Below are 12,074 nucleotides of genomic sequence, written 5' to 3' on the forward strand. Positions count from 1 at the left end.
CTGATGAACTCCAAGATCCATTGTGGGAAAGAATGGAAAATAGAGATTTATATATACTCTAGAAAGTGTAGAAATGAGAGATCATCAACTAGAGGGGAAGAGCCTAAGGATACCACAAACCAATAAAGTCATAAATAACTATAAATAAATGCTTATTATTTTAAATTGTCAAGAAAATAATTCTTGGTATCCATGGTAACCTGGTTCAATGCTTTTCAAGAAGAATTTGCTATGATGGGTATCATCCATATCAACATTAAAAACATTAATTTAATGATGTATTGATCAATCCTCCATAAACTACTGTTTTGCTTGAAGACTTTTCTGTGATAATGTCAATTCCAAAAATTCTATTTCTGATCGGAGAGCTTCATAAACGCTTTCCATGTCTTCTTTATAAAGTTCTAATTCTATTTTAAGTCTCATACATTCAAGGATCATTCTGAGGTTTTTCACTGATTCTTACTTTTTCTTCCTCTAAAACTTTGGTGGTACATATAGCATCATTTATATTATTCTCAGTAACTTTAAGTTTTCTCTGAAGAATAAATAATTCTTGCATCAATTCATCCTTTTGTAGCTGAAGTTCATTTAGCTGGATGCTTTTGTGTTCCATTGATGTTATTTCAGTTTTCAAAATATTTTCCCGTTTGTGTCCAGATATTGCAATCTTGATTTTTCTTTAATCAAAAGTTCTCTTTTATTTATTAATCCATACTTGTTATTGAATTCTGTAATCTCCTTGGTAAATCTTTCTTCCTCTTCTTTTATTTTTTTTTCATAGTCTCAAAGGTTTGGAGAAGTCTACTCCTTTCATTTTTAATTTCTGCATACTGTTTTTCTAAGCCATTTTCATGTGTCTTCAAAAGCTCAAGGAGGAAGACTTTTTCAGAAGACTGATGAGACTTTGGATAGAGCCTATGAAATGGCTAAGATCCAAGAATGGAATCCAAAGCCTCTTCATGAGTGATATCTTCCAGGTGGTGGTTATGATATGTCCTTCATTGTCCAAGGGGACCACAACATCAGGAAGATAATGACATGACTTGCAATTGAATTTGATTTGAGGGAGGGCAGGCTGTGCAAGGTCACCAGTCCTACTTACTCCTCCGGAGCCATCTGGGTCTAGTGGCCAAATATGGCTCAGAACAACTGGAGATGACCCCTTCTCTTTTGTATTTTATTCTGGTCAGTAAATGTAACCTAATCTGTAATGTAAATGAGTAGTCATTGTTAGTGTTGGGAAGTTGGGAGTAGAAACATTATGGAAGTTATGAAATGTTATAAGAGCCTTTCTATTTAAGAATCTCAAATTAGATGTGGCACTTGGGCCAAAGCACTAAAAAGAATTGGGGGAAAAGAGGGCTTCAAGCAGGTCTATCCTTAAATGTCTGGAACTTTACACGCTTTGGTAAAGATCTAAAATCTCCCTTTCCCAGTAGCTACAACAGTTCCTTCTATATCTGAGGTCTCAAGATTATTTCTTCCATGGGGACAGACATGCCCTGAGATCATTTGCAGAGAAGGAGTATCAGTCATTCTCTTTAATATGAAGATTACAAAGAGGAAATGGAAGTCTCCCCATGAATTTGTACAGTTCCCCTGCCTGAAGCAAAGCTGAATCAACTTGATCTTGGACCCAGTGTTCTTACTCGCTGAGCCACCTGGCCACCCCTAAGCAATTGGGGTTAAGTAACTTGCTCAAGGTTACATGGCCAGGTGTTTCTGGGTGGGTGCTAAGTGTCTGAGCCCGGGATTCGATCTCCAGGTCAGTCTGACACTGGAGCCGGTGCTCTTACTCGCTGGGCTACCTGGCCACCCCAAGCCTACAAGTTTCAAGGAAGGTGCCTTAGTAAATTAGTACATTAGAAAAAGGAGCCCTTCCCCTGGGAGCTCTCTGTACCAATAAAATCCCAGGTCTAGTCTCTATGCTCATTCCCAGGCTAAAGGCCTTGCAAATAGTAGGCATTTGATAACCGTTTCTCTATGTTTTTTTGAGAGAGGCAGAGTAGCATGGTAGATAAAGGACCAGTCTTGAAGCAAAGAAGATTTGTGTTTAGATCCTGCCTCTAGGGACAACTAACTCCACCAGAACTCCTTTTCCTAGACTGGTAACTCTTTTGTTGTTTAGACAGGCCCCCATTTGGATTTTCTTGGCAGAGATACTGGAGCGGTTTTCCATTTCCTTCTCAAGTTCATTTTACAGATGAGGAAACTGAAGCCAATGGGGTTGTGACTTGCCCAGGTTCACACAGCTAGTAAGTGTCTGAGGCCATATTTGAATTCAGGAAGATGAATCTTCCCCACTTCAGGCCTGCTGCTCTGTCGGCCAGGCCACCTAGCTTCTCCTTCATTATTCTTGGGTGTAGATATTTCAGAAAACTCCTCTGAGACAGGGATTCATGATTTAGAGAGGAAAATGAACTTTGAGAAGTAGTTTGGTGAAGCAGATAAAGAGCTGCCTTCTGGGCCCAGAATTCAAATCATGCCTCTATATTGGTTGTCAGCCTGGACAAGTCATTTAACTTCTCAAGCAATTTTCTAAGACTTAGTTTTAAGGAATGAGGTACCCACATAGAGAGTTTCCTCAAGTGGAAATTCTCTATACCAGTCCTAATACTTATCCTCAACACCAAACAAAAGAACTTGTAAGTAGAAGGCATTTAATAAGTATATGTTTGTTCTTCTCCGAGATATTTCTTTCCTGATTGACCCAAACACCTACTTGCTGGTGCTGAAAATTAATTAAAATGACCACAGCTCTCTGAGTCAGCCTATAGCATTTCTAGGAGGGAGGAGGATACAGGGGATGGTAGCCAATGTGTAATGGACACTTTTAGAAATTCACCACTTTGGGGCAGCTAGGTGGCTCAGTGAATAGAGCACCAGCCTTGGAGTCAGGAGGACCTGAGTTCAAATTTAGCCTCAGACACTTAACACAAAACTATCTGTGTGACCTTGGGCAAGTCGCTTAAACCCAACTGTCCTCCAAAAAAAAAGAAAAAAAGAAATTCACCACTTCAAGAGAAGAGAGGAGTTCTTGGGCACCTCCACATTCCTTTTTCCAGCCTGGGAGACAGGGGCAGTAACCTTGCCAGGTTAATTACCCAAGACAGAGAGACATAAAAGGAGTTTTCTGATCTAACCATTCTGGTTTGCATTTTTATCCAGAACTAAAATGCCTGATTAACATAGAGATGATTACAGGCTTTAAAACCTCCTGATTGCTGTCTGTCAGGGTGCTTGGAACCCATTTATATGGGATATGTGATCTGATGAAGGACCATTACTTGCAATTGCATTCACACAAACATGCATGTAGCCTCTCAAAATCTACCCACAACCCATTTAGTTAGGAGATGTGCTTTGAAAGAGAGATGTTTCTTATTATTTGCAGGAACACACATGCATAAAAGAGAAAAAAAATGGAGAAGTTATCTCATTTGTCTCTCTACTTATAATAAAGAATGAAGAATTTTTGGTGGTTGCTGGTTTTGTTTTAAAATCACACCACTGGAAGCCAATAACTGTCCATGCTGAGAGCTAACAGAACATCTGAATCATAATGTCTCCGTTTCTCCTTTCGCTCGTTGTCACCAGTCACACCCCCAGAGTTCTCTTCTGTTCTCACAGTCTTGAAATGAGCTGCCTCTCTGCTCAAGTCCTAAGAGCTACCAAGAAACTTGGTGAAACTTAGAAAAAACATATAGAGAATTGTTTATCAAATGCCTGCTATTTGCAAGGCCTTTGGCCTGGGGCTGAGCATAGGGACTAGACCTGTGATTTTATTAGGACAGAGAGCTCCCAGGGAAGAGTTCCTTTTTCTAATGTACTAATTTACTAAGGCACCTTCCCTGAAACTTGTAAGCTTAGAGAGCTTATGGGACTTGTCGAGGGTCACCCAGCCAGTATGGAATCAGAGGTCTTAAGCAGAGATCTTCTTGGCTTCAAGGAGACATATTGTTTTGAGGATATGAAGATTAAAAAATGATGCAGTCCCTCATCTCAAGAGTATTCTGGGACCAGTGCTGAGCACATTGTTGCTGTGGCAATAAGTGTCTGGTGGGAAAAGTCATCACTTCAAAGTTTAGAGTAAACCTTCCAAATCCTTGATCTCCATGTGTATCCAGTTGGCCCCTCTTTGGGGAACAAACGAGATCCATTGACTCTATTTAAAAAGTCCCTTTAAAACAGGACTTTTTTAAAGGGGGGTAACAACAAAGGAATTTAACAGCCATCTAACATCCATGGTGTCAGGAAATAGGACCAGGGCATTAAGAAAGGTGATTATTTTTCTATCATATTAATAACTATTAACTTAGGATTGAGGTTTTTCCTTTCTATTTCCTCATTCAGGGACCAGCCCCTGTAGGCCAGTCAGTTAGTCTCTGAAGGATATTGTGTTTTTTTTTTTTTTAAGCAATTGGGGTTAAGTACAAGGTTACACGGCCAGTTATTTCTGGGTGTGGTGCTGAGTGTCTGAGCCCGGGATTCGATCTCCAGGTCATCCCAACACTGGAACCGGTACTCTTACTCGCTGAGCCACCTGGCCACCCCTAAGCAATTGAGGTTAAGTAACTTGCTCAAGGTTACACGGCCAGGTGTTTCTGGGTGGGTGCTAAGTGTCTGAGCCCGGGATTCGATCTCCAGGTCTTCTCAACACTGGAGCCGGTGCTCTTACTTGCTGTGCTACAGGGCCGCCCCCTGAAGGATATTGTTAATAGATGAGATTGCCCAAATCCTCTGCGTACATGCTCTTGGGATCTTATGTGGGATCCTACCCAACTAGAAGACTTTATTCCTGTTGAGAGTATAAACAGAATCTAACCTAAGTGAATTCTTGACCTTAGGAAATAAGGCCATGTCATTGTACCTCTCCACTAGGGTTTAGGGTAACCTGTTTATGAAGGAGAAAACCAATCAGAGTGATCTGAGTAGACTTGAATTCTTTTGTCCAGATTGCTGGCGGCATCTTAGTCTCATGATCAAGCCACTTTCTCATCAGGAGGAGCTGAAGACTTTTAGCCCACCCCCTCATTAATATGTCCACCCCCTCATTAATTGTTCACCAATCAGTGTTAATTTTCACCTGCCAAAGGCACCTCATTTTCCAAATATATTTAAACATTCAATGATATTAAGCATTCAGTTTGGTCTTTCATTACTGAGAGAAACCACTGACCATCAATTTATTGATTATCAGCTAGCCTAATTAATAAATTCATTAATTACCCAGAAATTCTTTCAAGCTTTTCACTCATCTCAGCATAGAATAGGAAATTGATGGACCAGAGACAGCTGTGTCTCATGAGAACCAGTGACAAGAAGTCAAGAGACCTGCCATTCTGATGAAGATTCCTTTAAATTTAATTTTGAGGGAAAGAGGGGAGTAGAAAAAAACCAGAGTGAGAAGAGCAGGACAAAGAGCACTGTATCTGGGTTCACATTCCATCCTTGCCAGCTGTGTGACCTTGGACAAGTAATTTAACTTTTATGGATATCCTAATGTGTAAAATTCAGATAATATTTTCACTCTATACCCCACATGGCTGTTATGAGGCTCTGATGAAATAGTATTTTGTAGCCAGAAAGTATTCTGTGGCAATAGGGACTGAACTATTGGTATAGGAAATTCGCAGATGAGCATTAAAATTGATTATCTGAAATAAAAAGGAAACTAAGGACAAAGTTACTGAGCCATCTATGATGTGATTTTCAGAGCTAGAATTTGCATATCAAACCAAGTCACCTGACTCCTCAGAGGTCAGAGACAAGAAGCAATTTACAAAGATGATTTTTACAACAAAATAGAGGAATTGGAAAAGTTTTAGAAACTTGTTTTTCACATAATTCTATTGGACAGGGCACATTATTTGACAAGCTAATTTCTCCCAAATTTTCTTAATCCTATGCCAGAAATCCTTTCCTCCAGGAGGTACCTTTTGTAACCAGAAAGTGCACTGGGAAAGAGGAACTTGTGGCCAGTTTAATAGTAACTTACTCCCCATCTTCCTTTGAAGAGTCCATGACTCAATTTAGCCTCTATCTCAAAAAAAGGGGGGAGCTTATACACTAAAAAACAGAAAAAGTAGTTTAACCTCTGGCTAACCTTTACTCCAGCTGCCAGAAAGGGGAACTTAGCCTCTGGTCAAACCCCCCTCCCCTTTTTTCTGGAAAGGGAAATTTAGCCTTTTGAAAATCCTTATAGTCTTGTGATTATTTTATTCTTCTAAATTATCTGCTACTAAATGATAAAGTCTTTTCAATCTATCTATTCACTAAATCTGTAGGTAACCCAGACAATCGATATTAGTCTGACTTAGTTTGGGGTTAGCTCTTCCCAAAGGACAGAGCCTAATCCTATAATCAAACCAAAAATAAATCAAACTAATCAAAAGGCTAATTTCTTTTTCATGAGGAAACTCTCTACCAATGCAATCTGGCACCTTCTCTGCAACTTGAAGTCTTAGACCATTGCCTGAGAGTTTAAGTGAAGTGGCCAGGATAGTATAGCCAGTATGTGTTGGAAGCAGGCCTTGACCCCTGGACTTCCTGATTCAGAGACCATATCTCTATCTCATACATAAACATATACATACATACACATGTGTATATATGTATATATGCGTATAAATATATAAAATTATATATTTATATATGCACATCTATATACCTTCATTATATAGAAATATATCATGTATGTATATATGTGTTATGTAAGTATATGTAAATTTTCATGTGTATGGATATCAATATCTATATATCTCCATTATATATAAATTTGTATGTAAGTGCAAGCAAGGGGGGATTTTTGTTGTTTTTCTTTCTGGAGTTCAGTTTCCCAGGCTTATGTTAATTTTTAAACATCAGAAGGATCAATCTCCTTTGAACCCTGGTAATTCACAGCTGTACTGAATCATGTAGGTTGTGATGCCTTCTGTCTCTAAGCCTATTAGTTGAAAACTATATATACTGGAAGGTTGGTATTTTATTTGGGGGCTCACTCATGGGAAGAATGTTGCTTTTTGATTTGGCAGGACCAGACTCTGGGTAGCCATTGTTAAGGAGCCCCCTGGCTTTGAAAACCCAGATGTTGGCACTCTCTTGTCTGATGATTATGTATCTATTATTTTGTTTAAACAGTTGGAGGCCTGTCTATTGGATCTCTGTGCTAATTTCTCTGTTTCTCTGCTTGTATTTTCTTCACGTTCAGGGTGCTGACCCTTCCCCTAAACTAGTGAATGACCTTTACCTTCTTTACTTCTCTGCTTGTATTTTCTTCACATTCGGGGTGCTGACCTTTCCCCTGAACTAGTAAATGACTTATATATGTTTAATTAAAGTAAGATTGTTGACCCCTTTGAAGCTGTCTTTCCTTTAGAAAAGCAGATCAAAGAACCTGTGCTAGCAGGCCATCCTGGATGTACTAGGGTACTTGCTAATACAATATATCATGTATGTTTGTATGTTTCTTTCTCTGTATACATATATGTGTGTGTTATATAAATATATATAAATTTTATGTGTATGGATAGCTATATATCTCCATTATATAGAAATATATATCATATTATGTATGTGTTCTATGTGTATATATGTGTATGTGTTATATAAATATATGTAAATTTTTATATGTATGTATGTATATCCATTTATATATATCTCCATTATATATAAATGTATAAATCTCATCTGCATGTGTATGTTTGTGTCTGCCTCTCTGTAAATGCTCTATAAATGTAACTTAATATTACGCAAATTCTAAAACCAGATTGTTTGGAGTAAAAGAAGTGTAATGAGTAAAAGTGTAGTGAAAAGGGCACTGAATTTAGCATAAAAGGAACTGAGTTCAAATCTCAACTCCACCTCCAAACTCCTTGTCAGTTGTGTAACTTTGAGTATATAACTTGAACTCTCTATGGTATAGATTATAAATTTTTTTCTTCATCTATAAAATAAGAGAATTGTTCTCATGATCTCCAAAGTATCTTCCAGTTCTAGATTTTATGATCATATTGTTTGCTCTGGATCTGTTATTTCATCAGAGTAAATTAATCCCAGTGTGGAAAACTCTCCTCACTGACACAGATTAGCTACTACTGTAACTTAAAGTCTTATAGTGTTAGTTGCCTGAAGCACTTGAGAGGTTAAGTGACTTGCCCTATGGTCATGTAGCTAGTTCCTGTCAGTTTTAGAACTTGAATCCAGGTCTTCACACATTGAAGGCTAGCCCTCTATCCACAGCAGAGGTGTCAAACTTGAGGCCTGAAGCAGGTTAAAATGCAATTGGGGATACACTTAACAAAATAAACAAAAATACAATAGAACATAGATAACGTTAATATGTGGTTTTCTAAGTCAATATGCAGCCTGTAGAGATTATTCTTAAGAACTCTGGAATTAATTTTGAGATGTGGGAGAACCTGGCACAGAATCTCTCAGCAAGGTATGGCCACATCAGAGAAGGTGCTGTGCTCTGTGAGTAAGACAGAATCAAAGTAGCTCAAAAGAAACTTGAGATGCACGAATTTAAAGAATCCATCCCAAATGTTCACATGGATTATTTGTGGCTGACCTGTGGTAGAGCCATTCTGAGCTCATATTGGTCTGATCAGTCACACAGTAACTTAATTCTAACATATTGATGTTGTTGAAGGTCAGTTGTGAGAACTGGTTCAGTTTTGAAAGAATTCAATCAGACTATCTCTTTAACCAAAAGGAGCTTTATTAACTCAAAAGTATGTGGGCTTGAGACTTAGCAAGGAGCTAAACAAACACAATGATATAGGAAAAGGACCAGACTTATATAGCCAGAAAGCCACACAGCCTGTAGGATGAAGATGTAATTTTAGGGAAGATGGATGACACAGGACAAGGGAGACGGGAAATTTTATGACCCAGGAAGATTATGGTCCCAGATAAGGGAGAAGTTTTATGGTATTCCAAATGGTCCAAGATAAGGGGAAGTTTACTTTAGAGTGCTCTCAGGCTCAGGAAGGCTTCCCAAGGTACTGAGAAAGCAATCCTTAATATTTTTAACCCTTAGGGCACCTCTGTATCCACGTCAATGTCATTTTGATTCTCTTCAAAAACAAAGGAAAACATCTAAACAGTGCCCCCTTCCCCCTTATGCCCACCAGGCCTTCTTTGTGAGTTTGACACCATACATTCTGTTATCTCTTCTGACACTATTATAATCTATGAATATGCAGTAGAGTTGGTGATCTGTAACTCCAAGGCAAATCTAACAAGGAAACTCAGCAAGAACAATATTAATGGGCCTAAGTATATGGACAGTAGTGAACTTGTCATTTTATCCCCAATATCCCAATGGATCCCTGACCTCATGGGCATGGATATTCCCTCCAGTGATACAGGCACCACCTCACACACAGCAGAATTGCTGTGAGTGAGGATCAATTGAGATGTATTTAGCACAGTGCCTGGTGCATAGTAAGCACTTTAAAATGCTTATTCCCTTCCCTTTCCCTTTCCCATTCATTCCTGCCCAGAGGTTAGTGTGATTTTCATCCATGCCTACTCTCCTCTTTGATGCATGGTATCCACCCACCATGCTGGAGTCCTTCTGTGAGAAACATGCTCTCCCTAGAAACAACAATACTAATTGTAAAGCCAGGAAAGCTCTTATTTTATTTTACATTCATTGTGAAAAGGTAACTCCCTAAACGAGCACACTTGCCCAGACAAATGGAAGACTTTTTATGCCCTGCTCCCAATTAGAATTTTCCCCTTGCTCCCCATCGACTGAATGCAACTTCCTGAACCTCCTCTTCCATGTCCTTTTCCTTGATGTGTTTCCCCTCCCCTGTCATGCATCACATGTGCATTTAAATTAGCTTGTTCCATGCTGGAGGTGTGTACTGAATAGTATTAAACAGCTCATTAAGCATGTGTACAAGCTTCTGACCTTTTACTTGATCAAAAGCCTGGTTCTGCTAGGTCACAGCTCGGGTTAGAACCAGTGACCCCTGACTTACATCCTATCATCACTCCTGTGGAAATAGAACTTCTCCTTTTGCTTCTCACTTCCTCAAACCCTCCTGATTTGGAGGGGATGCTGAGGGAGCACATGAGCTATATTTTTGTCATCCTTTATTCTTATTGTGACAGGTCCATGTGTTTTTTGAATCGTTCATTAATTTTGATGACCTCATTTGCATTACTTCTCCTGGGTAATCCCAACTAGAGGCAGTTGGTGCAAAGGATAGAGCACTGGACTGGAGTCAGGAAGATCTGCTTTCAAATCCTGCTTCAGACACTTGGATGACCTTGAGCAAACAACTTCTCTTTAAGCTTGGATTTCCTTATTTGAAAAATAAGGGAATTAAACTATATATTGTTGATAACTCACACTTATATAGCTGTTTACATAATAATTTTTTAAAATTTATTTTTTAATTTGTGAAATAAAACAGCATTTCCAACATAATATAATGAAAAAAGATGATTGCATATGAAACTGTAAATCTATTATATACAACTTGATAATCCTTTTAAATATATAATAAAACTATCATGTACATAAAAATTTAATGCACAAGTTGGGAGTTGGGGCAAAATCCAAATAAAGATCTTCCAACTCCAAGGCCAAGTCGGTTTTTTTTCCCTCTATATCATTTGGTCTTCTGTCATCTAAAATGCTGTGGTACTATGATTTCCAGCAAGAATATTGATGGATGACCTTTTCCAATTTCAACACATCAAGACTCTGTGATTTCATTATTGTGGGTATTCCTTCCAGAGGTCATGTAGCATAATAGAGTGTTAGACTTGGAGTCATAAAGAACTGAGAAAAAGGATTATTTCTTATATTAATAACTAATTATTGAATTAGGACCAAGATTTTCCCCCTTTTCTACTTCCTCATCCAGAAACCAACCAGTGTGGGAAATCTTATCCAGTCTAAGATCTAATCAAATACAGGAAAAGAAATTCAAAGTTTAGGCAAAGGGGTGGATTCCTACTCGTGTTCACACAGACAGGTCTGGGAAAATAGGGATTCTCTCTTTTGTCAGACAAGTGACATGGAAATTAATAAACTTCTTTGACCAGGATTTGGGTGATTCAAGTCACATATCCCAAAGACCCTCAGTGTAATATAGCCCACCTCTCATTGGAACATTCATTCTCCTGTTAATTGTTAACCAATCAGAGTTGATTGCCACTCTCAGGAACACCTCTTCCGAGGGCACATAAACTGTGAGCCCACTGCCACGAGGGGTTGTTGGCATTCAAGAATGCTATTGACCTCTTTTATTAATAACACGCTAGCCATGCTAATAAGATGATTAAATTACCCAGAAACTTTGTCTCTCAAATTTTTTAAACATCACAGAACCTGAATCTAAATCCCACTTCTAACACTCATTAGTTCTGTGACCTCAGGCGAATCACTTAACCACTCTAAGCCTCAAGCAACAATAAATTACAGAGGGGTTGAAACCTTTACCAGGGACAGTTTCTTTTGCCGATAGAATCACAAGTCCTTGAGATACTGATGTGTCCTCCTTCCACCAACATTAGTAAGCAATCTTCATGAGTTGCTCTAACTGGTGACTTGGTAACAATTCAACATTTGATAATAATCCTTCTGGTGATGATCCTCTCCAAACATGACTAGCTTGGACTTTAGACTATGATTTAGGGAAGTGGTCTATGCTTAATGCCCTCTCAGCCCAGATTAGTAGGACTTACCAGAGCTCACAGTTAGCTAATATAGCCTTCAAAAGTAGAGTCAAATTTGGCCTCAGAAAAGATACGAGGAAATGTACCACACCTCCTTTTCTTGGAGAGGTAGGGAACTATGGGTGCTGAATACTGCATCAAAACTAGAAAGTTTGAGATGTTGTCAGCATTGATAGGTTTTGTTAAATTGTTTTTTCTTTTTTTTCCTTTTCCTTCCTTCCTTCTTTTCTTTCTCTCTTTCTTCCTTCCTTCTCTCCTTCCTTTCTTCCTTCCTTCCTTCCTTTCTTTCTTTCTTTCTTTCTTTCTTTCTTTCTTTCTTTCTTTCTTTCTTTCTTTCTTTCTTTCTTTCTTTCTTTCTTTCTTTCTTT

General features: G+C 38.6%; 1 pseudogene; it reads right to left on the minus strand.

Annotated features, from left to right (window-relative positions):
• Positions 1-300: 300 nt before the first annotated feature.
• LOC138159724 (coiled-coil domain-containing protein 172 pseudogene) overlaps positions 301-12,074 on the minus strand; it is a 103,905-nt pseudogene continuing 92,131 nt past the window's right edge.

The sequence above is a fragment of the Petaurus breviceps genome, unplaced genomic scaffold (assembly GCF_028583685.1).
Source record: "Petaurus breviceps papuanus isolate PSGF00001 unplaced genomic scaffold, PetGlider_PUasm1.0 177, whole genome shotgun sequence".
NCBI classification, from domain to species: domain Eukaryota; kingdom Metazoa; phylum Chordata; class Mammalia; order Diprotodontia; family Petauridae; genus Petaurus; species Petaurus breviceps.